Below are 27,086 nucleotides of genomic sequence, written 5' to 3' on the forward strand. Positions count from 1 at the left end.
TGTGATCCACACAGTCAAAGGCTTTGGCATAGTCAATAAAGCAGAAATAGATGTTTTTCTGGAGCTCTCTTGCTTTTTCAATAATCCAGCGGATGTTGGCAACTTGATCTCTGGTTCCTCTGCCTTTTCTAAAACCAGCTTGAACATCTGGAAGTTCACGGTTCATGAAATGGGTATAAGATAAAGAAAAATATGAGGCCTAGAAAAGATGTATAAAGTCTTGATTAAAGTAGGCTTTAGAATTCATGTTCTTGAATTTTGGGCCCTGGGTTTTTTCTTTTTTTAATATCTCAAAATATGCAATACAGTAAAATTTGGAGTGAGAGAGATTTTATTTACCTATGGACCTGTGAATATATGTATGTATATGAGTATGTATCTGTTTATGTGGGAAAGGACAAATGAGAAATTGAGAAAAGTGAGGTGGGAAAGCCGAATGTTCATGATGACGTCCATCTAAAACCATTTTCAGACAGATCAGGTTTTGTTCTTTTAAGACTTTATTTTTATTTATTTTTGGCTGCACTGGGTCCTTGTTGCTGTGCACAGGCTTTCTCTAGCTGCCTGAGTGGGGGCTTTTCTTTGTTGCGATGGCTTCTCTCGTTGCAGAGCACAGGCTCTCGGGCTCTGGGGCTTCAGTAGTTGTGGCACTCAGGCTTAGTTGCTCCGAGGCATGTGGGATCTTCCCAGACCAGGAATTGAAACTGTGTCCCCTGCGTTGGCAGGCAGATCCTTAACCACTGGACCACCGGGAAGCCCAGACAGATCAGTTTTATAAAAGAATATATATGGAAGGTGAGGATCTGGAAATCATACTTGAAACCATTCTTGGTTGTGTATCCTTTGGAAAATCGTTATAGACTCTCAAGGGTTCTTGTTCTATTTGTAAAGAATGCTGCTGTAGGTCAACAGAGTGCAGAGTGGAGCGAGGAAGATAACAGAAGTATCTCTCATAGCTGGTGATTATGAACGGGAGTGTATCTGAAAGGGGAGAGGCCAGGTCTGGGTGGGGCTGAGGATGCACAGATAGTATTCAGTAACTTGAAATTGACCTTGTGATGGTAGAAAGCAGCACACTGTGTTGGGGGAAAGGAGTAAGATGTTTAACTTTTGCCAGATGGAGCCTCATGTGAGGCAGGGTGTGGTCATTTGATATCATTGATTTGGGGGGGAGGAGTCAGTGAGTGAGTGAGTGAGTGAAGTCGCTCAGTCGTGTCCGACTCTTTGCGACCCCATGGACTGTAGCCTACTTGGCTCCTCTGTCCATGGTATTCTCCAGGCAAGAGTACTGGAGTGGGTTGCCATTTCCTTCTCCAGGGGATCTTCCTGACCCAGGCATCGAACCCAGGTCTCCCGCATTCCAGGCAGACGCTTTAACCTCTGAGCACCAGGGAAGCCCTGGAAATGAGGTAAAATTTGAGGATCAGGAAAGGGATGGCAGGGATATTTATGTCCCTGGAGATTATACTGGGACTAGTTAATTTAGTTTAGTTCAGTCACTCAGTCGTGTCTGACTCCTTGCAACCCCATGGACTGCAGCACGCCAGACCTCCCTGTCTATCACCAACTCTCAGACTTTACTCAAACTCATGTGCATTCAGTCAGTGATGCCATCCAACCATCTCATCCTCTGTCGTCCCCTTCTCCCATCTTCAATCTTTCCCAGCATCAGGGTCTTTTCAAATGAGTCAGCTCTTTACATCAGGTGGCCACAGTATTGGAGCTTCAGCTTCAACATCAGTCCTTCCAATGAATATTCAGAACTGATATTCTTTAGGATGGACTGGCTGGATGACCTTGCAGTCCAAGGGACTCTCAAGAGTCTTCTCCAACACCACAGTTCAAAAGCATCAATTCTTTGGCACTCAGCTTTCCTTACAGTCCAACTCTCATATCCATACATGACTACTGAAGAAACCATAGCCTTGACTAGACAGACCTTTGTTGGCAAAGTAATGTCTCTGTGTTTTAATATGCAGTCTAGGTTGGTCATTACTTTCCTGGCAAGGAGTAAGCATCTTTTAAATTCATGGCTGAAGTCACCATCTGCAGTGATTTGGGAGCCCAGAAAAGTAAAGTCTGACACTGTTTACACTCTTTCCCCATCTATTTGCCATGAAGTGATGGGGCTGGATGCCATGATCTTAATTTTTCTGAATGTTTAAGCCAACTTTTTCACTCTCCTCTTTCACTTTCATCAAGAGGCTCTTTAGTTCTTCTTCACTTTCTGCCATAATGGTGGTGTCATCTGCATATCTGAGGTTATTGATATTTCTCCCAGCAATCTTGATTCCAGCTTGTGCTTCCTCCAGCCCAGCATTTCTCATGATGTACTCTGCATAGAAGTTAAATAAGCAGGGTGACAATATACAGCCTTGACGTACTCCTTTTCCTATTTGGAACCAGTCTTTTGTTCCATGTCCAGTTCTAACTGTTGCTTCCTGACCTGCATACATATTTCTCAAGAAGTAGGTCAGGTGGTCTGGTATTCCCATCTCTTTCAGAATTTTCCACAGTTTATTGTGATCCACACAGTCAAAGGCTTTGGTATAGTCAATAAGGCAGAAGTAGATGTTTTTCTGGAACTCTCTTGCTTTTTCGATGATCCAGCAGATGTTGGCAATTTGATCTCTGGTTCCTCTGCCTTTTCTAAACCAGCTTAAACATCTGGAAGTTCATGGTTCACATATTGTTGAAGCCTGGCTTGGGGAATTTTGAGCATTACAAGTGTGTGAGATGAGTGCAATAGTGCAGTAGTTTGAGCATTCTTTGGCATTGGCTTTCTTTGGGATTGGAATGAAAACTGACCTTTTCCAGTCCTGTGGCCACTGTTGAGTTTTCCAAATTTGCTACAGCATCATCTTTTAGGAGTTGAAATAGCTCAACTGGAATTCCATTACTTCCACTAGCTTTGTAGTGATGCTTTCTAAGGCCCACTTGACTTTGCATTCCAGGATGTCTGGCTCTAGGTGAGTGATTACACCACTGTGATAATCTGGGTCATGAAGCTCTTTTTTGTACAGTTCTTCTCTGTATTCTTGCCATGTCTTCTTGATATCTTCTGCTTCTGTCAGGTCCGTACTATTTCTGTCGTTTATTGAGCCCATCTTTTCATGAAATGTACACTTGGTATGTCTGATTTTCTTGAAGAGATCTCTAGTCTTTCCATTCTATTGATTTCCTCTATTTCTTTGCACTAATCACTGAGGAAGGCTTTCTTATCTCTCCTTGCTATTCTTTGGAACTCGGCATTCAAATGGGTATATCTTTCCTTTTCCCCTTTGCTTTTCACTTCTCTTCTTTTCACAGCTATTTGTAAGGCCTCCTCAGACAGCCATTTTGCTTTTTTGCATTTCTTTTTCTTGGGGATGGTCTTGATCCCTGTCTCCTGTACAATGTCACGAACCTTCATCCATAGTTCATCAGGCACTATATCAGATCTAGTCCCTTAAATCTATTTCTCAGTTCCACTGTATAATCATAGGGATTTGATTTAGGTCATACCTGAATGTTCTAGTGGTTTTTGCTACTTTCTTCAATTTAAGTCTGAATTTGGCAATAAAGATTGTAATAATATGGCTTATGCCATACTCAGGTCTTCTGCACCCAGAGCACCTGTCCCTGTGGCAGTCCACTGCTGACCTGTATCTCCATAGGAGATGCTCAAACACAGGTCTGTCTCCGTCTCTCTGGGGTCCCTGGGTTCTGGTGCACACAAGGTTTATTTGAGCCCTCTTAGCATCTCTGGCAGGCATGGGGTCTGAATACTGAGACTAAGGGGACGGGAAAGGAAAACTTTTGCTATGTTTTTATTTAAGTCTAGCAGTATTACATACACAGTAAATACTCTGTTAATTGATTTAATTAACTGTTATTTAAAATGTTTGAATTGTAATTTTTAATTGTCATTGATAAATAGTTGCTAATTGATTTGCTGTATCACTTCATAAGCAACATAATTAAATTCTCCGTTAAAATCACTGACAACTCAGGAGATAGAAATAGGGAAAGTGACTCTGTTCATCACAAATAAAATTATAGTAATTCATTAAAGAAATCAGAATTGGGGGAATATGTCATCCTGGGAAATTGTAAAGTAGTCAAATAATCTCTGTGTAGACTAAGTTACTTCAATTTCCATAATCAAGTTACCCAATAGTTGACTTTTGATAGTAGTTTTGATAATAGACTGTATGTTTTAAACAATATCCAGGAAACATCTTTTCTATCACTCTGCATTTCTCTAAGGAGATGAATATTATGGAAAATAAACATGGAAGGGCATTCTAAGAAAGAATGAAATTGTGTATATGTTTTAATTAAAGCAGGGTTTTCTCCTTCAAAATTCGTGATAAAAGTATGAGAGAAAATACACAAGAAAATGTGAATGCAGTTTCACACAGCTTGGTAGTTTCCCAAAGGAGAAGAAGCCATTCTTATTCGTTAGCAAAGATAAGAATAGAAATAATGGATTTAAATTTGAACAGGAAGAAATTTGAAAGAGTGGAGAAAAATCTAGCAGTAAGATCAGCTGGGAATGAAACCAATTTCTGGAAAAGATGATGGGACCAAAATCATATGAAACCTTAAGTTGCAGCTTATCAAACGTCTAAAGAAGTGTACTTAATGCTCTCTAAAGACACAAGTGCAGAAAACAGGTGAGAGCAGGGAGTAGAGGGACAGAGAGGGTGTTCGTTCCTGGCTCTGCGTGGCCTCTTTCCTTCCCGGTATGAAAAGAGGAGTTGGAGGCTGTGTGTGTCTCATGGTGGGTGGGGACTGTCACTCTAGCTGTGTGATAGCCATCTGTGGTGGAGTTAGGAGTTGAGCACAGGGGTACTATGTATCTTTTTCTTTCCCATTGGTGAGGGAGCTGGGAGAATGAGGTGGCAGATTTCCTCCTTATCACCCAAAGATGCGGTTTTAAGGGAATAAAAGATACTCTTTTTTTGAAGAATAGGGTCAATATGTGGTCCAGGGAGATTCACCATAGTTCACAGCACAAAAAATGCCTAGGAGATAAATAGTATCTGAATGGTACTCTTCTGTCCTTGATTTTGTTAACACAGAAATATTTCAAGAGTATAAAATTCTATGGTTCTCCGTCAGGCAGATGCAGTCATCAACATTCGACATCCTCCAAAGAGAGCTCTGGTCACTCTCCAAGCTACATGGAGCTTGGTCCAGGCTAGCGTCTTTTTTTTTTTTTTTTTTTTTGTCTTTAGGATCTTTTGGCCTCTGTTCCACCGTTATTCCTGAGTGATGGGATCTCAAACAACCCTCATGCATAGAAAGGGTGGCAGTTTTCCTCATTTCCATAAAAACAAAAAACAAACCAAAAAATCCCAGTAGGACTAACATTTTCCGTTTAAAAAAGTAGAAAAAATTACCAAGGACAGAGTCAAAGGAGTTGTGTTACATTTGTATGATTTAGGGGAATCATTTCATCTGTCTGAACACTGGGGCCCTCCTTTTAAAAACCCAGACCTGGACTTGGTGATCTCAAAAATCCCTTCCAGCTCTCAGCTGTACATGAAAGTATCTGGAAAATGGTAGAGTGCTTTCATTTTTGTAGAAGGGATAATCAGCACGGAAATCTTTCCACAGAAGCTAGGTTTTGAATTGTATTATGAATATTTGCAAGCTCTAGGTTGGCAAATTGAGGATTAAAGATGGAACAAGAACAAAAAACAAAAAACAAAAAACAAAAAACACTGTTGGGAAGTGGGCAGAACAAAAGATTTGGGATGGAAGGTTATAGAAACCAAGGACAGCAGGTAAGAGGGTAAGTAGTTGATTCCTCCCCCTTCATCTCTGGCCCCCAATTCAATCAGACATCAAGCCCCGTTCATTCTTTTCCTTTCCATCTATCTTCCTGAACTGAAACTGGAGGAGAAGCTTGTATTACAACTTGAAGATATATAATACTAATCCATGCTCCAACATTACAATCCTCAGACATTGCTTCAGATGAAGATAGCATTAACTGAGGATGAGAAGATTTAGCTTTCATCCTCAGATGACTCTTTCAGGGGAATCTCCTGTGTGGCCCACTTATTAAAGGAGATTGATACTTGTCCATTTTCACCCCAGCAACGATGCATGGTATCTGTCCATTTTTGCCTCACCAAATTTGGAGAGAAATTCCAAATAGACATCAAAGGAAAATAGTGATTAATGTGTTGATTCATTTTCAACATGACATATTTCTCTCCATAAAATTATTTTTAATTATTAAAACAGGTTATCTTATTTGATGCATTTGAAGCAACAGGAACAAAGCATGCTTTTGAAGTGAGGATGTCAACTCAGATATGAGGAACACATATGTTGACACCAAAGTTAAAAGGACCCCAGAGAAATGACAAATGATGAACAGAAAGCACTACTGTAGCAGATCCTGACCTTTTGAGAATATGATCAGCCTGTCAGCACTAATGGTTTTCCGTGTTCATAGCAAAAAGCTATGAGCACCTCTATTTGGGATGGAGGTCAGATGATATCTCAATATAAAAAAAATGAAATGGTATCCCGTTGGACATAAAAAAATAATTCTGCAACTCTCTTTTTTTCCTTTCTTTTCTAATTTTGCAACATAGATGTACACATTTGCATAATATGCATATATGTGGGGAGCCTGGCTCTTATTGCTTCCACCATTCCAACCAATCCAACCCCCCAAAGAGGAGTCTTAACATTAAAGATTATTATGGCACCTAGAATGGTTATGAGAACCAAAAGATTTTTCAACCATTCTGAGGATAGGACAAGGACACAGGGAATGGAACATAATAAGGACCCTGTCAATTTGATGTTTTCCATACTCTTATTTGGAGAAGGAAATGGCAGCCCACTTCAGTATTCTTGCCTGGAGAATCCCATGAACAGCATGGAGGGCTACAGTCCATGGGGTCTCAAAGAGTTGGACACGACGGAAGTGACTTAGCATGCGTATTCTTATTGTGCACTTGAAGCTTTCCTCAGGGGGACTGCTTATGGTTGTAATACCTCTTCTGGATATTTATACTTTTGTTTAAAATTTCTGCCTCCTGACTTATGTTTCTTGAATTTATTAAAGAGGAACACAGTTTTCTGGAAAGGTCCAGCAAGACAGTGTTTTCCTGACTATCTGGATTTTTATTAATGGGTCTCCTAAGGTCACAGACAGGAACTCAGAAGAATGATGTCTTGATTTGCACAGGAAGTGTGCAACATGAGAGGAAGCCCTCTCAAAGTTCCTTTTATTCCTTGGTAAAGGTTGACCATGGTTATGGTTTCAAGGACAGTAAAAGGAAGTTAGAGGTGGTGTGAATTCCCCGAGAGTGAGAAAGAAATAAGATGTCAATGACTCCACTGTACACGAGTGTATATTAGTAGTAATAGAATGCTAATAAGAAATATGGGAAATAAGAGTTACAACTGAGACCACATTTTGCTCTGGATGGCTCGTTAATCAGCAGGAACCCTGGGCAAATGAAGTGCTATGAACTGATGTCTGGATACGAGGTGGAAATTCTTGCTGAAAGGATCAGCTGCTTTCACTGAGAGGGAATCAACTGATCCATGCAGAAAATAATGCACTCTTGAAAGCAAGAAATAAAGTCTAATATTGATTTGGCCTGCACCAAGAGATTTTTCTGTAGGCGTCTTGCCTTTATGTTAGGTGTTGCAATAGCCAGAGCCTATATCCAAAACTCTTTAAGACAAGTTTCAGTTTGTAGTTTTCTGTTTTGTTTTTCTGCACTCCATCAATTCTACATTTATGCACCAGTAATGTCACAGACCCGATTGGGGAATCATTTCTATTTCCCTCCAATTTTCCTGTACAAATCAAATTAAGACTGATTTTTTTCTTTTCGTTTTTCCACATGTGACACAGCCTCCCAAGTCAGGAGGAGCATTGTGTGAGGAGAAAGAGGGTGAGAGAAAGTTCAAGCAGGTCTCTGAATGTTGGAAAGGCGTTGTTTGAGGTCGTAGAAGTATCTCCAGGCTTTTCTCATTCTCAGGTTGCATTAAGTCAAAGATTTTCATTTAAATTTTATATCTCAATGGATGAACTCCGTATTAATTGCCTCTCTGGGTCATGTTCTTCCTGACATTTCTCTTATTCCCAGTCATTTGACATTTCATCCTCAGGGTAGCATGACACACATGAGCTATCTCAGAATTTCTTGAATAAATATTCACTATAACCATTTCAAGGGAGGCTATGGTAAGTCATTGGCACAAAGGGTTCATCTGAATTTTCTGGAGTTTCAAGAACTTTTTTCTTCATGGCCCACATAACTGAAAGTCAATCATTCATTTCTTTTCTAGTCGATTTAGCCACTGGGGAAATATGTGTTGTTTTACCTCAGTGATTTCATATGCAAAATGGGAATAATTATACTTTCCCCTTGGCTTACTGGAAGGTTAAGGAGATTAATTATTTTTTTATTAAAAAAAATACATGTACTTCATGAATGAAATATGCTTTGAGTAGGAATTATTGTTTGGACTATTATCATCAGTAAGGATTTAAATATCTTCTTTGTCAAAAAGGATCCTAAAAGTAGGAATTCAAGCTAATAAATTAAAACAGACTTGAGGGGATATGAACTTGAATGTCTGTCAGTGACAATTTGATGCAGTGAGTAATCCAATTTCCTTCAGGAAATATGTAACTGTGGCAGGGGTGAGAATGAGGTATGAGGATGGAAGACTAACAAAGGGAGTATATAGATATTCATTAATTCCTTCAGGAAACAGTGGGAGGAAAAGGAGGGGTTGGAAGACATATTTACTGAGAAGAGAGAGAGGAACTGTAAAAGGATAAAATAAGAAGAAAGCCCTGAGCATTCAGAATCACTCTGAGAAATTGGCAAAACTCACAACGTACAGACTTGGATGTTCAGGAAATGTCAACTGACTGACAGACACAAAGGAGATTCAAGGAGAAATCAAGAGGTTGGGGGAGAAATAAAAAATAACCACTCAAATTATTCCATAATTAGAGCTAAAGTTTTCTTAGAAGGGAAAAAATTGGTGGAAGAAGGAAAAAGCTGGGAGAAACCACTTAATTGTCCCTGATTCTATAGTCCTAAGTAAAGCTAAAGAAGGGAGCTAAGGGGTTCCCAGGGGCTGGTGTGCTGTCCAGGGTGATGGACTGTAAAGCTTGGGCTCTTCTGTCTGGAAAGGAAAAGGCAGGCAGGCTCATGATGGAAGTCATTAATTCCATATATCCTCTGTTGAGAAAGTACAAGCTTAGCCTTTGAGCCCCACAGTACTAACTGAAGGGAATTCATTCCCCTTGAGGCCTGGAAGAAGAGGGAAGGACACATTTAGTAAGCATAATAATCCAACAGATGGCAATAACTAATAGGTACACAGAGTTAAAGGGATAAGTTGAATTCAGATGTAAAATTTTTTGTGCCTCATACAATTTTATTTCTTACAGTGAGATGAATTATTTATTAAAATTGGTATAAACTATTGGGTTATTTTAATTTAAGCTTCTTATTATCAAATAAAATATAAATCCAGAAAAATTGTGCCAAATAAATGAGTAGTTGAATGGCTAGTTTCAAGTGAAAACCTTATAACTGCATTCAGGTCAAGAATGAGAATTTTTTTCAGCCACCCTCTGTCTGTGCCTTATTCAAATCCTGACTTTTGCAGTAATCACTTCAGATACAGATTTTTGATTCTGATATTAAGGTGGACAGACACTGCCCTTCATCAGCATCTCCTTTGGTGCTTTTTCCAGACCTAGACCCCAAACCTGAATGGACCAGGACTATCACTAACTGTAGATCTCCTTGTCTTTTTATCCTAAGGAAATTTGCAATGTTTTATCTTGCTCGCTTTTGATATGAGGGAATGAAAAGGTCAAGTTCCTTGTGCTAGTACAAGTTTCATTCATGCATAACTCATTGTTCATGTACCTGAAAAGTTAAGGCAGGTATGGGAAGAGCACATGGGTCCTCCGTCCTCTCCAGGGCCTTTTCCTGCCTGTGCATTCTAGGGGCAGAGGGTGCCGTGATGGTTAGAGTGCTGGCTAGCATTCTGCAGCTGAGGCCACTGCATGGTCGCAATTTAGGCTTATAGAGAAAGGCTGGAACGAATGTTATCCTTTCAACTTCTGCTTCATCACAAATAACACTCAGAGGCTGGTTGTCCAAGATTAATTTCAAATATGGGAGGTTCTTAAAATTCCTGCCTAGGCTTTGTTGACAAAGAAGTGTGCTGTACGTGACAGCAGTGTGATAACTCATTTATTTATTCACCATGAATTTTTGAGTTCCCTTATTTTGCAGGAAACAAGATACAGAAATAGTCCTGTTCTTCATGAGGCTAACAATTTGGGGCAGTAGTTTTTGTCTGTAGGTGCACATTAGAATCACCTTGAAAATAACAAAACAAAGTTTTCCCTGCTCCCCATGCCCAATACATGCACATACACACTGGAGATTCAGGGTGTTTTGTTTTTTTTTTTGGTTTGGAAATCAGTATTTTTTTTTAAAGCTTCCAGAACTTTTTAGTGTGTACACAAAATTGAGAACCATTGATTAAAAGGAAAGACAAATACTGGATACATAAATTCACAAAATATTTGCTGTCATGGTAAAGAAGCACATGGGAAACAGTGGAAGTTTGGAATATATGGACAAACATCAATCTAGAGTAAACGCAAATCTCTTCAAATTTAAAAGCAGTAGGTTTGAAGGTTATTCTTACTTTTTAAATGAGGTTTCTAGCATTAGGGTTACATCTGATTCTACAATTTGTCTCATAATTAACTTGCCTAAACAGACCTGTGGTAAAACAATTTGTGTGTGATAATGTACAGGACTTCTCTCCAAGCTCTCTGGATCAGCATGTCCTGTGAAGCATGTCAACTGAAAAAATACTCACAGCCTAAAGTTGAGTGTTATGTTTATCCAGCAGGAATTTTTAGGACTTCAAATCCAGGAGGCAGCATCTCAAGTAACCCTGAGAGAACTGCTCCAGGGAGGTGAGGGAGGAGCCAGGTTATATAGAAGTTTTGCAACTAAAAGTAGGTAGTCTGAATGTCAAAAGATTACTGTTAATTAAGGGAAAACCAGATATCTCAAGTTAAAGAATTTAGTACTTTTTTTAATATATGGGAAGCTGCAAGAGTCTGGGCTCACTGAAATCATTCCTTTGATACACACCTCAGCTCTCTGGGGTCAGTATCCTGTGTTTTCACATCCTGAGTTTCCTCAGGGGTTACCATAGAGAGTGGCTGCAGTCCAATGGCTGCTAGATGGCAGGTATTCTTTCTTTCCTGAGTTTCCTCAAGGCTCACCAGCTCATTGGGAGGGGGCTGCAATACCTGACTACGACATATTTTGTTTACTGATATAGCAGTAAATGTTCCATTTCTCAAGCACTTGTTTTACTCAGCTATATTAGAGCAGAAAATATAATGAAGTACTCTCCTACCAGGTGAAGGGAAGAAAGTTTCTCTCCTTATCCTGTAGTTTTGAAACAAAAATCAATAGACGGGAGTGTAGAAAACTAAGGCAATTTGAATAACTTGGAGTGTTGCTGTAGAGATTGATAATTACTGGTCATCAAAATAACCCCATTCCAACAACCCAATAGCTGGGTGGAGGCTTTACATCTTGCAGTCAGTGGCAATTATATGAGACCTCCACTTTCAAGACAGCATTATCACATAGCCATGCCTAAGCACCTCCTTGGCAGAGGTATTTTTAGTAACAAAATGCTGTCACATATTGTGGTTTCTCTAGAGTAGTGCTAGATGGTGGTCACAGAAGTAGTTTTTTCTAAAATCACATGGGTTATATTGATTATTATTTAAACTGTAGCTATGGTTGTTGTTGTTTAGTTGCTAAGTTGTGTCCAACTCTTTTGCAACCCCATGCTCTGTAGCCTGCCAGGCTCCTTTATCCATGGGTCTTCCCAAGCAAGGATATCAGAGTGGGTTGCCATATCCTTCTCCAGGGGATCTTCCTGACCCAGGGATCAAACTGGAGTCTCTTGGATTGGCAGGCAGATTCTTTATCACTGAGCCACCAGGGAAACCCTCAGGAAACTAAATGAATGGGAGCTCAGCCTGAGGTCACAGGTTATAAAGGGCTTATCTAATCGCAGACAAGTGCAGTTTTCTCCATTTTCAAGTCACAGTTTCTTTTATGGCACATTTTGAGTCATTCTCAGCCTTAGAATTCCTTGTTTATTTGCAAATAATGGACTTTATCCTTATCATCTAAATACAATGTTACCAGTATATTCCAGTTGGCAAGGACAATAAAAAGAGGTACTTAAGAGGGGAAAGGTTCACTGGAAGGACTGAAGTTGAAGCTGAAACTCCAATACTTTGGCCACCTGATGCGAAGAGCTGACTCATTTGAAAAGACCCTGATGCTGGGAAAGATTGAAGGCAGGAGGAGAAGGGGACTACAGAGGATGAGATGGTTGGATGGCATCACTGACTCAATGGAGATGAGTCTGGGTAAACTCCGGGAGTTGGTGATGGACAGGGAGGCCTGGCATGCTGCAGTCCATGGGGTCGCAAAGAGTTGGACACGACTAAATGACTGAACTGAGCTGAACTGAAGAGAGGAAAGGCCCATTTGTTTCCCCAATTCCAGTCAGTGTGTAGAAACATCATTCCCAAACAGGTTTTTAAATAGTGACTTCTGGGATTCCAGTGCATTTTTCACAATTATGATCTCATGAAAACATTAAGTTACAATTTTAACCTCCTCTGACTAGATCTTGAATTTAAATTCTATTTGTGTGCTCAGATTCATTAAAAACAGTCAGAGTTTTCCCCAGACCTGGGGCCTCTCTGGGTGGACTTCCAGCCTATGGTGGAAACTACTGGCAAATTAATCCAGATGTGACCACTGACAAGTGTATGTTTCTGTGATAACAGGTGTCCTTCTGTGTAAGAAGAGAGACCTAAACTGACCCCGCGGGGCAAAGGTTGGGGGCAGAGGACTTAGCATGTAGGTCTTTGAGAAAGTACAGAGCCCAGGTCCCTTAGGAAAGAAACTCCGGGTCACTTCCTTTGTCACTCGTGGCTAAAGTGACTTCTGCTGACCTTCTGAAACTTGAGGGCACAAAATTTAAGCCCAACATGGAAGTGTCCCGAATTTGACATTTTAAAAAAATTGTGCCCTGCTGGTAAGATGGCTAAGTGTTCTTTTAGGAAGCATGAAGCCCTCTTGCATCTCCTGTTTGTAAATATACGCAGCTACCTGCTTCTGTTTTAACTGGAGATTTACATACAACCAAAGATTGCAGATGGTCTTGCGTTCTCATCACTTTCTCCTGAGAAATGTTTGAAGCATCTGAGAACTGCAAAACATAGAGATAAATGCCTTTCATTTTTGTTAACTACACAGAGTTTTATCTTGGGGAGGCGCTCTTCCTTTGTGGCATCACAGCAAGAAACTGGCAGCATCTACTCTCCTTAAGAGTAAGATGCTTTGCATTGCTAAGAGGTTGATAATTACATGTTTGTGACCTCATCCCCAACAGCCTCGCCCCATGAATACAGATAACATATTACAAAAGCAGAGGCTGAAAAGTGCTCAGACCAGGGAGGAGGAGAGGGAGGCTGGGGTGCTCAGGGCCCATCACCTGGGAAGGATCTGGGACAGCCAGTGGGGGAACTTTCCAGAGCGGACTCCAGTCTGACACACTGGCCTTCTGTTTCATGGGCTGAGAAGCACCCTTGGGAAGAGAAGGAAATACCCAACCTATAGGGTGACGTTTTATTTATATTCACATCCCTTGTTGAATCATTCTGAAGAACCCAAAGTGGCCGTGGCATTCCTTCTCTTTATGCACTTGGTTACAGTTTAAAATCTGAATAGCTGTTTATGCTGGGAGGCTGAACACCCAATCAGCAGTCTTTGAATTGAAGCTGTATTGTTCACTCATGGAAATGCCTGTTTCATCTGTCAGCTCTCTTTTATAGAGAGCCTAATAATTTATGCTTGCTAAAGATGTTTTCTGACCTGTGATTCCATTGCCAGTTAGGAAAGGGCTTGGCAGCATTCACACTTCCTTTCGTAATAGGGGGCCACTAAGGTACAATTTAGTGAAATTGCTGCTTCAGTGCACTAATGGTACCCAGACCCAGACTGGGGGGGGGGGCGGGAGTGAGGGACCCTACCCTTTAGAGAGGGCCACTAGACTTTGAAGAAAGATAGCCTGGATAGGGGTCTCTTCGAGAGCTGCCTCCTTCTTTGGAGGTCTGTGTGACCTGGTGATGCCCTGATGGCTGGGAAGACTGACTCATCCACAGAAGTGCCGGAGGGCTTTACACACGTGGGACTTCACATGGTGACCACTAACACAGATGGATCAGGGCATCTTCATCTAGCAAGTCTATATCATCTCAAATTAGAAAAAAAAAAAACCCAAACCCTGTGATCCTATTAGATAGGGTGACCCATTTCAAGGGAAAAAAAAAAAAAAAAAAGAGTAAAAATCCTTTGTGCCCTTCAAAAAAGAGGATCTATATGTGCTTGAACTATGTATCCTTTATCTTATTACTGTTGAAATCACATTATGTTAAGTGGGACTTCTTTAAATGGGCCACCCCACATTATAATTATAGTCTTTTCAGATATTTAATTTGCAAGTTATTGGCAGACCCGTCCTGAAAAGAACTTTTCTAATTGCAAGTGAAATTATTCTCCAGGTGAAGTGTATCTTTTCTTTGTTTGATTCTCTCATAAAACTTAGTTTTTATTTCTCTCAGAGCATTTGTCTTATCCTCAGTAATAATCATTTGTGTACCTGTTTCATACTTTACCAGTTTGGGCAATTTCTTGAGGTCGGTGACTTAATCTTATTCATTTTGTATTTATTGCAGCCCCTGTCTCAATGCCTTCTTTCAGAAGGGACTTAATGAATATTGGTGAATTGGTTTCAAGAATATTTTTAACAAAACATCCTAAATTGAAATAGAATCTCTCCCAACATATTCTAATTAGTTTGAGAAACAGATCTGAATACACAATAGAATTGACGGGTATGCACAGAATGCAGACCTTGCTTTAGACATAAAATGGAATACAGTGAGCAAGCAGCAATTATAAAGAAACCTTTCATAGAAGAAATTTCATGCAATTTTGAATTTTTTAATGTAAGTAAATATTTTGAATAAGATATTAAAAAATCATATTCTTATCAACTTTTAGCTTTAATTGTTCTGGTAACAAAACTGCTGAAACACCTCTGGAGAAGCTAGCTTCTAAAATAATCGAAGACAATAACTGATGTTGTGATAGCACTTTGAAGTTGACAAAGGGCTTTCAGATTGAGGTGAGCATGAATAACTCCTTTCTATAGTGACTTTGGAAAGGTTCCCTGACTTGCTTGTGGTCATTCAATGAGTGAGGTCCAGACCTAGACCGATTGCAAGGCTCAGTGAGACCCACTTCCTCTCAGTTACGCCTGCTTCCTCATTTGAGTCTCCCAAGTTATGTCTCCTTTTTAAAATAAATAAGCAGAAAATGGTATTTATCATCGTATTTAACTATAGATTTCTGCTTTACAGAAACAGATTTTTCAGTCAAGAGCAACTGCACCACTTTTGATAAAATGTTTCATTTTGCAGTTAAAGAAAGAGAGCCTTTATTATTTTTGTTGATGTTTAGAGCAGCGGGTTATGGAATTTATTAAACCCTTTGTATTCTAGTTGCTGGACTGATAACCATGTGACGATATCATTTCTGTTCTACCAATAAAGAAAGAATATGCAGAAAGGATCAATAATTTTTCAAACATCACACCTAGAAAATGATAAAAATAGGTCCGTTATGCCCACAACCAAGTACAGCAATTTAAACTTAGGCTATAACATGCATTAACTACAGTTATACAGTTAGTTAGCAGCAGAATTGGGTATTTTGGTGAATTATGTGACTTCACCCTCAAAGTTTTTGCTAAATAATCCCTAAGAAGGCATGAATCTCTTTGTCCCTATCTTCAAATTCCTTTCTCTAATTCAGTCTCTTCTTGAACTGCTCTATAGAAGCAATGAATATAAAGAACTATGTACATTTTTATACTCTAAGGTTTGACCTACCATACTTTGGACTTCGATCTGACAGTTTTCCTTCTTATTTTTACACACCAAGTTCAGAAGCCCATTTACAGTTAAACATGCTTAATGGAAAATTAGAATGGAAACATACTTAAACAAGTGATGCAATTGGAAAATGTCCAGATAAGAGCGGCTGAAATGACAAAATGGTTAAAGGGTGCTTTCTGAAGGCAGATAAAATAAAAGACGAGACTGGGCTTTAGTCTAGAAAGATGAAGACTGAGTATGGGTAACATCTTGATTTAAGTTTAGAAACTGTTGTATAATATTTCTAGGACAAGCATGGGTATGTTCCCCAAACTCCAGCACTCTCCTTGGGGGCTATTTCTTTAGACTTTATATATGACTTGTATCTTCTTTTCATGGCATACCTTTTACTCCATCATTATTGCCAACACATATCTATGCATATCTCCCTCTAACTGATTTTATGTTTTCAGAAGCCTTCTTGTCCACCTTTGTATTTCTGGCTGTTTTTGCATAATGCCATTCACTCGGTGACTCCTTAATGATTATTTATTTAATTGAACTGAATTGTAAATTTTGGATAAACACGAAGCATAGTTTCATGAGGTGGCTGATACATTTATGAATCTTGTTACCCCAGCAGATTGAAGAAATCTTTAGATAGGTCAAGTACTGGCACTTATAGTTCATTGTTAAGGAATTAGTCATGTTTTCAGAAATAAATTACTATTTGGAGGTGCAAACTTGAATGACAGTGCGTCCTTCCAAATGACTAATTGGCATATTGGGCTGGATGATCCTTGGCCTGACTTATATGACATTATCTTTACTGATATTTTTACAGGTGGAATTAAATGTGTGTGGAAATGCCATCTATCAATTTCTTTTGAATATCCTGCCAGGTTATGTGAAAGTGAGTGAAGTCACTCAGTCGTGTCCAACTCTTTGCGACCCCATGGACTGTAGCCTACCAGGCTTCTCCGTCCATGGGATTCTCCAGGCAAGAATACTGGAGTGGGTTACCATTTCCTTCTCCAGGGGATCTTCCTGATCCAGGGATTGAACCCAGGTCTCCCGCATTGGAGGCAGCCGTTTTAACCTCTGAGCCACAGGGAAGCCTACTATGAAATACTACCATGATTGTCTTTCTAGCTGATATTACTTTGATGAACCTCAGTAGTTTGGCTTTTTGGTCAGATGGAAACTTTGAGAAAGCCAATGTGTTAATACACTTTTACTTGGTGTTGACAATGAGAATGAAGGATCCTGTTTCTTTTTCCAATCTAGCATGCCACTGTTCCTTCACTGAACGTTTTGCCCACAATCTCCAGGTTTCTAAGAGAGCCCCACCTAGATCAGCTGAGCCCCAGCTGGATCAGAATTGAGTCTCAGAGAACAGCTTGTGGATAGCTGCAGATTATGACATGTGATAGTAGAAAGCCCTCATTACCTATCCCCACTTTTTTTGTCCCCCTTTCCTCTCACCTTCTCAGTCTCCTGTAGGGATGCAAGTACCACAGCTACGAATTAAACAATTTGGGTTTCTGTAACAGATGGGGAGCTCCATCTGGTGTAAACACGTAGAGGGATGCCCTTGGTGTCACTTAGTCAGAAATGTGGGAAGCAGAGATGAACTCCTCTTCATAAGCCCTATGCCCTGTCATGAGCTTCTTGCTCTGCATAGGCACTGGCAGCCACTTAGACCCTCAAACTTAGGCACAGCCCTGGTAGAGATTATGGCTTTTTATGAGCCACAACTCTGCCTTTGAAAAGTAACCACTGGTGCAAATGTACATTGTGCAAATAATTCTCTTAGATTGACTTTAAAGCAATGGCACCCCACTCCAGTACTCTTGCCTGGAAAATCCCATGGATGGAGGAGCCTGGTAGGCTGCAGTCCATGGGGTCGCTGAGAGTCAGACATGACTGAGCGACTTCACCTTCACTTTTCACTTTCATGCACTGGAGAAGGTAATGGCAACCCCCTCCAGTGTTCTTGCCTGGAGAATCCCAGGGACGGGGGAGCCTAGTAGGCTGCCATCCATGGGGTCACACAGAGTCGGACACGACTGAAGTGACTTAGCAGTAGCAGACTTTAAAGACGTTGGAGTAGTTGCACAGGATAAAGCTACAGCCCAGTACCAAGCAGATAACAGACACTCAAAGTAGAATTAATACATGAAAGATGACCAAAGCATAGCCTGCTTGTGTCCAGGTAAGCAGGGACTGGTAGAGGATATCAGCGATAGGTTTGATCCTCACATCTGAAAAATGAGGGTGGAGGCTGAGGGCAGAGGTGAGCTGGGCATAAAACTAAGTCTTTAAGAACGAGAGGGAGAATTCCCCTTACTTTCACCTTTTTCTCTATCCAACAACTATGTTACGTAAGACAGGGAAAGCCAAGTTTAGGACAACTTTTGTACAACCTCTATAATTTGTAAGCCTCTGAGGAAAGTTAGTTGAGTGTGTGGTACTTTCCTAGATGAAAAGGTATTTTGTAAATACTAACCATTAATTTTTTGATTCATGCTATTGCTGTTATTCTTGTTTCTACAAGCTAGGCAGTGTGCCTTGCTTTTCTGTGGGAGAGATATCACTTCTGGACAAATAGAATCCTTTGGCTATCCCGCCTTGGTTAGCTATTTGATGAAAAGATTAAAGAATAAAGCTGTATCTGAGACCCATTCTGTAGCCTACATATATTTACATAAATTCCTTGAAAAGTAAATAAAAAGAACTACACGAATAAAATGGCAGAGACATGTGAGATCCAAAGCAACTACTTATTTGAAGGGAGGAAAAAGACAGTCTTGTGTCATTACAATTAAACCGAGTATGCCAGTTCATTTACTATTTTCGGTGAATTTTAATTGAGTTGTGTCTCATTTTTATAAATGTTGTCAATCTTCATTTTCTCTGTCTCCCATGCACCAACTTAAGCACACACACACATGCAGCTCTACATACCAACGTGTTTTGGGAGAGGGGCTGTGTATAGCTACGCCTAGCACCAACTTCCATATCGTGACACAGTGTTATAAACTCTAAAACATCCAACCTTGGGAGAACTCCCATAAGACTGGGGGGTAAAAAAAAAGGCTCCTTTTAACACATTTATTTTATAGACACAAAAGCTCAGCTAGTAATCAGTTTTGATAACTTTAGATGTCTGTTTCCCTGATGTAATGACTAGACGAGGGCCATAACAATACTTCATTATGCTATTCAAAGTGTATGGCAGGATTCAGTCAGAGCTAGACTCAAAACCTGGCCCACAGCTGAAAGCAGAGATGATGCATTAATCCACAGCAGCACCCTCTCCCCCACGGCCCTCCTCAGCATTCAGCCACTAATAATGGATATCATTTTTCTTCATAAAACTAGTGGTACTTGAATCAAGCCCATGACAGTTAGGTTTGTTTAGTCTTTCAAGCAGGTGATTACAGGATTGAACTTCCCAAGTGAGAAGCCGATGGAATACAAATAGTTAAGAGCACACTCGAAGGGGGCAAAATTGTCCAGCCCCATCTGTCAAACTGTGCGTATGACATCATCAGATATTCTGCACTTGTTTGCTGCTATTCAGGCCGGCCCGCCCCGCAGTCTCCGCTTTGTGTTCCAGTTTCCTTTACAGGGCCAGCGGGCTGGAAAATTACCACATGCTGTCTCAGTTAGCTCAGCCAGGTCTTGTTATCATTGTTTCCAAGGAATCCATTCATTCCGTTATTTTACATATTGGGCAGACGTCCTGCCACTGAGGCTTGGGCTGCAGTAACTTGAAGGGCCAAACGTTAATGGGCCTCTATTGTTGGTAGAATGGCAGTGCAATACGTGGGAAAAAATACCCAGACAGCTCCCTGACACTGGTTTAGGACCTCTAGACTTAGGGGGTAGCCTGTGAAGATCTTTTATGTAAACAAGCCTTCAATAAACAATGAATATCTCCTGTGTCAATATTCATAACCCATCAATAAAAAAATATATAAATCTTCAACTAGAAAGAAGCCCAAATGTATTATGGATGATGGAGTTTTTCCTTCAAGTAATCTATAGAATGTGGGCAAGTCTCCTTCTAAACACTGCTAATTTATGGGGGGTAGGGTGGGGAGGGCAGCACTGTTGGGGCTTTGAGGAAAGAAAAGCATTTGATCTGAGGCTAGCAGTATTCTCATTGCAATAGATAATACAGTGTGGAAGTTTTGCAGCTTCCACTACTCCTAGACAGACAGACAGGGGCCTGGGTGACACGTTACATCTTCACCGTGTGTGCAATTAAAGGGAAGTTAGTGAAAACATTAGAAAAGTTGTTTAGGATAACATTAATTTGAAGGTGAATCATGTTATCTTGATTAATTAGAGCATAGATAAATATGAAGTTCCCAGCACTGAGAAAAACTCTAGCAATGTAGACATAGAAAGATACATTCTTTATGCAAGATGGCCATTCTTTAAGTAGAGATGTGGTTCTTGTTATTGCTCTTTTTTTTTTTAATGAGAAGCATTTGGTTTCTTTTTTCAAGATGAATCTGATCTTTTGACCACATAATATATTGGAAATGGATCACAAATTGGTATGGATGTTTCAATTTTTATTACTAACCTCAGAAACTTCTTCCACCTGATTTTCTTTGCCTTGAACAAGACTTGATAACAAGACCTGGATACATAGATTCATCCCAATCCTGAACAGATATGGTAATTAGTTAGATGTATTGGCATTCAGAAAAAGCTTGAATTGATGTCTTATCATTTTAAACATTTTCATGATTAGTTCAGCTATAATTTCACCTCGTTTGTTTTATTGATCCTCTGCAGGGTTCCAAATGGCCCTGTAGAAGTTTGCATCAAAATGATTCTAACCCAAATAATTCCTGAAGAACTGGAACATGATGCTGAGCCCTTGGAGTAGGAGGATAGGTGAAAGAGATGGAAATAGTCTGGTTCTGACAACCAACTCATGCCATGTTTAAGATAAAATATACTGCATTTTAAAAAACGTTGCCCTATCTGAAATCCAGTTTTGTCACTTTGTCTTTCTTTAAAACATATTCTAAATGAATTCTAATTTCAACTAAGATGATTTTTGTGTCTGGCAGCTAATTTTAAATGGTTCCCCTTTCAGCTGACATTAAGAGCCAATTGAGATAAATTTATTTTTTCTGTAAAAATAATATATGTCAGGACTAGATTTCCTAAACCAAGTCCTTCAAGCAATCATAATCATTTTGTAAACCTCTGATAATGTCATCTTTGAGAAAAAGGTTCCTTCAGTGTATAAAATGTTGCATTAAGATAAGTATTAAAAAGTGGCAGTCTTCAATTAAATATAGTATTTTAGGGAATCTTACAGAACTTTGAAATCAGTATTCTTAAAAGAATAAATAACGACCTTTACAATCAATTATTTTATTCTTCCAACATTTCTTTCAGTTCTCAACTTGATACTTACGGTAGGTTTCTGCAACATAAAAACAGGTTTTGATAAAGTCTACTTTGACTCCAAAGTTACATTACAAACATTACTTCTGAGATCATCTTTATACCCAGATTGAAAGTAAGTGTAGATTTAACCACTAATTATTTAATAAGGCAGACTACTGACTGATTCTTTGTCACATTTAATAGGTGCAATAAATTAAAAAACAGTTTTTCAGTAAGTGCCAAAAAATTGTTTCCTTAAGCAACACCCTCTATTTATTATCTCATAGTATATACCAAGCTATATTGTTTAACAATTAGTTTATTGTTTAACAATTAACAGTAACTCTCAGATGAAAACAAATCATGAAGATAAATATTACTAATAGTGGCTTTTCTTATGAAAAAAAGGTAAAAACTATAATTACTGCAGCTACCTCCTGCTTTCAAAAGCAATGACAATAAAACTCAACTTTTTGAATCAATACTCACAATTGTTTAGAACAGATAAAAAAAATGCAAAAAAAATTTATGTAATATATTGCCTACCTGAGAGAAATATTTTCATTTATGAATCCAGTCCACCAGTGATATCCTTGTGCCCAATTTCTCCTTTGTCACCACCTGGTTCCTATAAAGAAAATGTCTCCAAGAAATCACACCAAAGTAACTAAACTTTTTTTTTCCAAATGGGCCTTCAGATCATATTAGAAACTTTTTATAATATTAACAATTTTCTTTCATCTTATATTAGAATCATATAATTTTGGAATTTGAGTTGCCTAACAAGATATGACCATGCAATCATTTCAGCAATTTTCATTCCATATTAGTGAAAACAAATACTAATATAATAGGATGCTAACATGAAAATCCCTAATAGAACATGACAAAACTTTTCATATTTTATTTATGCATTCTTGTTGTTGTTCTCCATTTCAATATTTTCTACTTCTGTTTATGGGAAAGTAGCATGGCCTTGCATGTTTCTGAATATCAATTAAGTAATATTGTAATGCAACAATAATGCAAAAGTTTGCTATCATTCTGATATAGGACCTATACCCTTCTCTGAATCATCAAGTCTTTGAAAATGGTTTCATTTGGTTTTGTTATTTATTTCAATTAAGTTTAGAAACTGAACTATTTGCAAAAAGAAAAGAAGAAACTTTTGAGTATGAGGATGCGATGAATTAAAGAAATGATACAATTGTCTAGATAACTTACTGCCTTTCCCCCTTTAAGTATCCATGTAATAGAGATAAAGGTGAGTTTTTGGCTTGAATTTTGTAGGCAACTGCCTTCATTTTATACTCTGATTCTCTTTTGTTCCACGGGGGTAACTTTCATCGAGTCTTTCCTTAAACCTAGTTCATTTGAGCAGGGTTGCTAGGAATGCCCAATGAGGAAACTGAGAGGAAATAGTCAGATTCTCATCTTGAGAATCTACCAATAGAAATGAAGTGTGTTTTGTTTTGTTTTGTTGATCCTTCTCATTGGTATCAAGAAGAATTGCACTGGGATTAAACACAGTATTCTCTCAGGTGAGAAAGATCTTGTTCTAATGGTAAAAGGCTTTGATCATTTCAGAACTGCTTTGCACACGAAGATATCAGCAGTGCACAACAGGCACAGTTAAAAGGGCAGAGAATAAACTCCACAGTGTTTGGCAGAAAACACGACCCTCCCATCGCCCACTCCATTTCACCTGTGTATGTGGTGATCTGTGAAATCACACAGGAAAAACTTTGGCCGTGTAGGTGCCTAGAACTTTCTTTTCCTAGCATAAACCGCATTATCATGGAGTAGAGACATAGCTTCCACATTTTGGTAAGCAGAATTTACACAAGGTCAAAATTAGCTTTGAAATCTTCTATGGAAAAGCACTACATTGGAAGATACATTTGTTTATCCTGTCTTTAACAAATCCAGCATAACCCATTTGTCTTCTAGGCTGCTATTAATTCAGTAGAAGATAAGATGAAGGCAGTGTCTTGTGTTAATGGTCAAACCTTCAAACCACTCAGATCATTTCATGGCAAGATATTCGCATTATATGTGGCCAGTGATAACCAAGACTTCATCTTTTCTGGATCATGTTTACCTCAGGACATGTCAGTGAGAATAATAGTGGGTAGAGTTTGAGGGTTTTTTTTTTGGTTTGTTTTACGTTTTGTTCTCTCTTTTCCCCTCTGCCTGCTCATCCTTTTCCTTTTCTTTTTTCTGCTCTTTTCTTGTCTGAATGAATGTAGATGATAAAGCTAAGTATGTATGTGACTGTCCCCACTGTAATTGCTTGTGTAATTTTCTGTCTCCCCTGATAATATGGATTCCATGAGACGTGAGATCAGATTAATCTTGCTCACTGTTGTGTTCTTGGCATCTAGTTCAGTACCTGCCACAATGCAGGCACTTGGGAAATATTTGTTTAGTAAATGAATGAGTTGCTCAATCAGTTTCACGCTGGCAGACTCGTGTACACTTGCCTTAAAAGCAGAAACTAAAGTTATTTCACACCACCAATGCAAGCAACTTGGGATTCTCTTGGAGCCATTTCTAATGGAGGTCCAGAGGGCACAGGGCAGCCACGCTTCAATTCTGGCATTGAGAGATGTTGGACTGGGAAACAAGTGGGCTGACTCCTTTAAGGGCAAGTTTGAAACTGTTGGGATTATGGTGGGAAATTCCCTGGGACATGGCTTATGGCAAGGAGTACTCAATGTATTTCCATGCTGTCCTAACTTCATATTCTCCAAGGTTCTACTTTATTAAACTCTCTCTTTTTCTTTTTTTCCTGCCAAATATTGCTGGAGTACGGTAGAAAAGGAATTGTAGAACCAGCTCGCCAACAGATTAACTGAGTATATGACCCATTTCTCCTTTTCAAACAGTTTTCATGAGAGTATATTTTGATAAGATGCTCCATAAGGTATGGTCTCCATTACAGGACATGGCCTTGCATAGGAACCATGACTTATACATGTTTAGAATTGGCAGTGCTGCTGCTGCTGCTGCTAAGTCACTTCAGTCGTGTCCGACTCTGTGTGACCCCAGAGATGGCAGCCCACCAGGCGTCCCCGTCCCTGGGATTCTCCAGGCAAGAACACTGGAGTGGGTTGCCATTTCCTTCTCTAATGCATGAAAGTGAAAAGTGAAAGGGAAGTCTCTCAGTCGTGTCCTTCTCCTAGCGACCAGATGGACTGCAGCCCACCAGGCTCCTCTGTCCATGGGATTTTCCAGGCAAGAGTACTGGAATGGGGTGCCATTGCCTTCTCCGAATTGGCAGTGAAATATGACCAAATGGCCTTTTGTTGTATATGTGATTGGTTTTTAACCATGATCATAGAGACATTGTTGGAGAAGGGAATGGCAACCCACTCTAGTATTCTTGCCTGGAAAATTCCATGAACAGAGGAACCTGGTGGGCTATAGGCCATGGGGTTGCACAGAGTCGGAAATGACTGAGCAACTAACATATAATATATAGAGAGAGACTAGAAATGGAAGGAATAAGAGAAAGCCTTGGGCTTATCAATATGCAAATGTTTATGGCTGATTCAAGTTATTTTATGGCAGAAACCCACACAGCATTGTAAAGCAATTATCTTCCAGTTAAAAAATTAAAAAAAAAGAACACGCACACAAAATCTTTTAAGCAGCACACAAATGATTTACAGGTAATACAAATACTTGGGTTTGTAGGGAAGATAATTTTCTTTTCTTTCAATGATGACAACACATCTCAGGGGATCAGCTACACAGTAGCGGGCTTGCTGTGCCCCTGGCGTGGAGGCGTGGAGCCACACTTCTAGACTCATCCTAACTGTGACAGTTCTGGGAGACTCCATGTGATGTGCCCAGTGCTCTGTGCCTCCTGAGATTATGCTGGTGAATTGGGTGGGGATAGGGGGTGGTGATACAAGAAGCCAGAAAGGTTTGTGGCAGAATTTCTTCATTTTGCTGGAGCATCGTGAAAAACAGAATACTCAACAGAGCAATCACAGACAAAGAGCTGCAGCCATTTGTGGGGTGGAAGTAATGCTCGCTCAAAACATCAAGTGAATGGCAGGCAGGAAAATGAGGTAATTACTAGGGTAAAGATGAGTTAGGCTGTATTTGTATTTTAGCTCTCTTTCTTCTCATTCATGTATGATTTGGGGCAAGGTACTTACCCTAATTCTTAAATTCCTCATCTGTAAAATGGGGATCATAATACTATTTGCCTTTTAAGATTGTTGAGAAAGTAAAATAAGAGAATGTATCTAAAGGGCTTAGGCAGTTCCTGGATTCATAAGATATGGCTTTTATTAAGATGCTGGAAGTCTGCTTTTGTTGTTGTTTAGTCACTAAGTCGTGTCTGACTCTTTGCGACTCTATGGACTGTACCCCTCCAGGCTCCTCTGTCCATGGGATTTTTCCAGGAAAGAATACTCGAGTGGGTTGCCATTTGCTTTTCTAGGGCATCTTCCTTACCCAGAGATTGAACTTCGGTCTCCTGCCTCTACTGCATTGGCAGGCAGATTCCTTACCCCTGAGTCACCTGGAAAGCCTGCTTTAGACCACCCCTTATTTTTCTCTGAGTTGGAGAAAAATTTTTTTTATCTGATACTTCATATCTGATTATAGCATTTCTTAATTAGTTCCAGGGGATATATTTGGTACTTAGATATTTTAAGTATGGAAATTTTAGAGTTGTCTCTGAACTGTCTTCTAAGGTAATATTCAGATATCATGCACATTTCATGTTTTCTTAATTTTTAGCTTTAATTTTTGTTCAGTTGTGTTTCAAACAACTAAGATTAAAAAAAGATGTACACCAGTTACTTGGTTAAGTCAGATCTTTTCAAGGAAGGGTAGAAATGAATAAATAAGATGATTCAAGATGAAACAGCAGATTACTGTATCTTTATGGACAGTATTCTGTTTGATCATTTGAAGAAAACTAAAAGAACGTGCATCACTTACATTTTTGTATCCTTAGCAATACGTATGGATGTTCATTCCTTAAACACTGTGTCCATACTATTCAAACATTCTTCTTTACATATATTTTTAAAGGTTTTTTTATTTTAGGTAAGTTATTTTTCCTTCTGATTTTTCTTATGTATCTTTTCTAAAGGTGTTAATTCAATTTACTCAGTCTACTTAGATCATTTTGGTTAAAAAAATCAAATTACTTGATACTCTTGAAGTAGCTCCACATATATGTCCTTAGTATTACCACGATCTTGCCAAATTAAGTGATCTGTTAAAAGAAACAGTTTCTGGCAGAGTTAAGAGTGAGGACTAAGACTCAGCTCCCTACCTCTTTCTCTAGTTTGTGTTATCCACCTCCATTCTCTTAGGTAACAGAATTCTCAGAGGCACATGCGTGGCAGGAATGCACTATTCATGGCAGACCCACAGGGGCCATGCCATGGTCTGTTTTGAAGCTGCCCATCTCTTACAGGATGCTTTAGGGAGAGGACAACTTGTGTTGTGCCGTCTCTTTGGGTTATCGCAGAGTTCTTAAGTCTCTATTGTAATATTTCTATCCTGATATTATAAAAAGTTAGATTCTATAATACTTATAATAATCTTAAAATTTTTATTCTCATTATGATATTAC

The sequence above is a fragment of the Bubalus bubalis genome, chromosome 9, assembly GCF_019923935.1.
Source record: "Bubalus bubalis isolate 160015118507 breed Murrah chromosome 9, NDDB_SH_1, whole genome shotgun sequence".
In the NCBI taxonomy this organism is placed as follows: domain Eukaryota; kingdom Metazoa; phylum Chordata; class Mammalia; order Artiodactyla; family Bovidae; genus Bubalus; species Bubalus bubalis.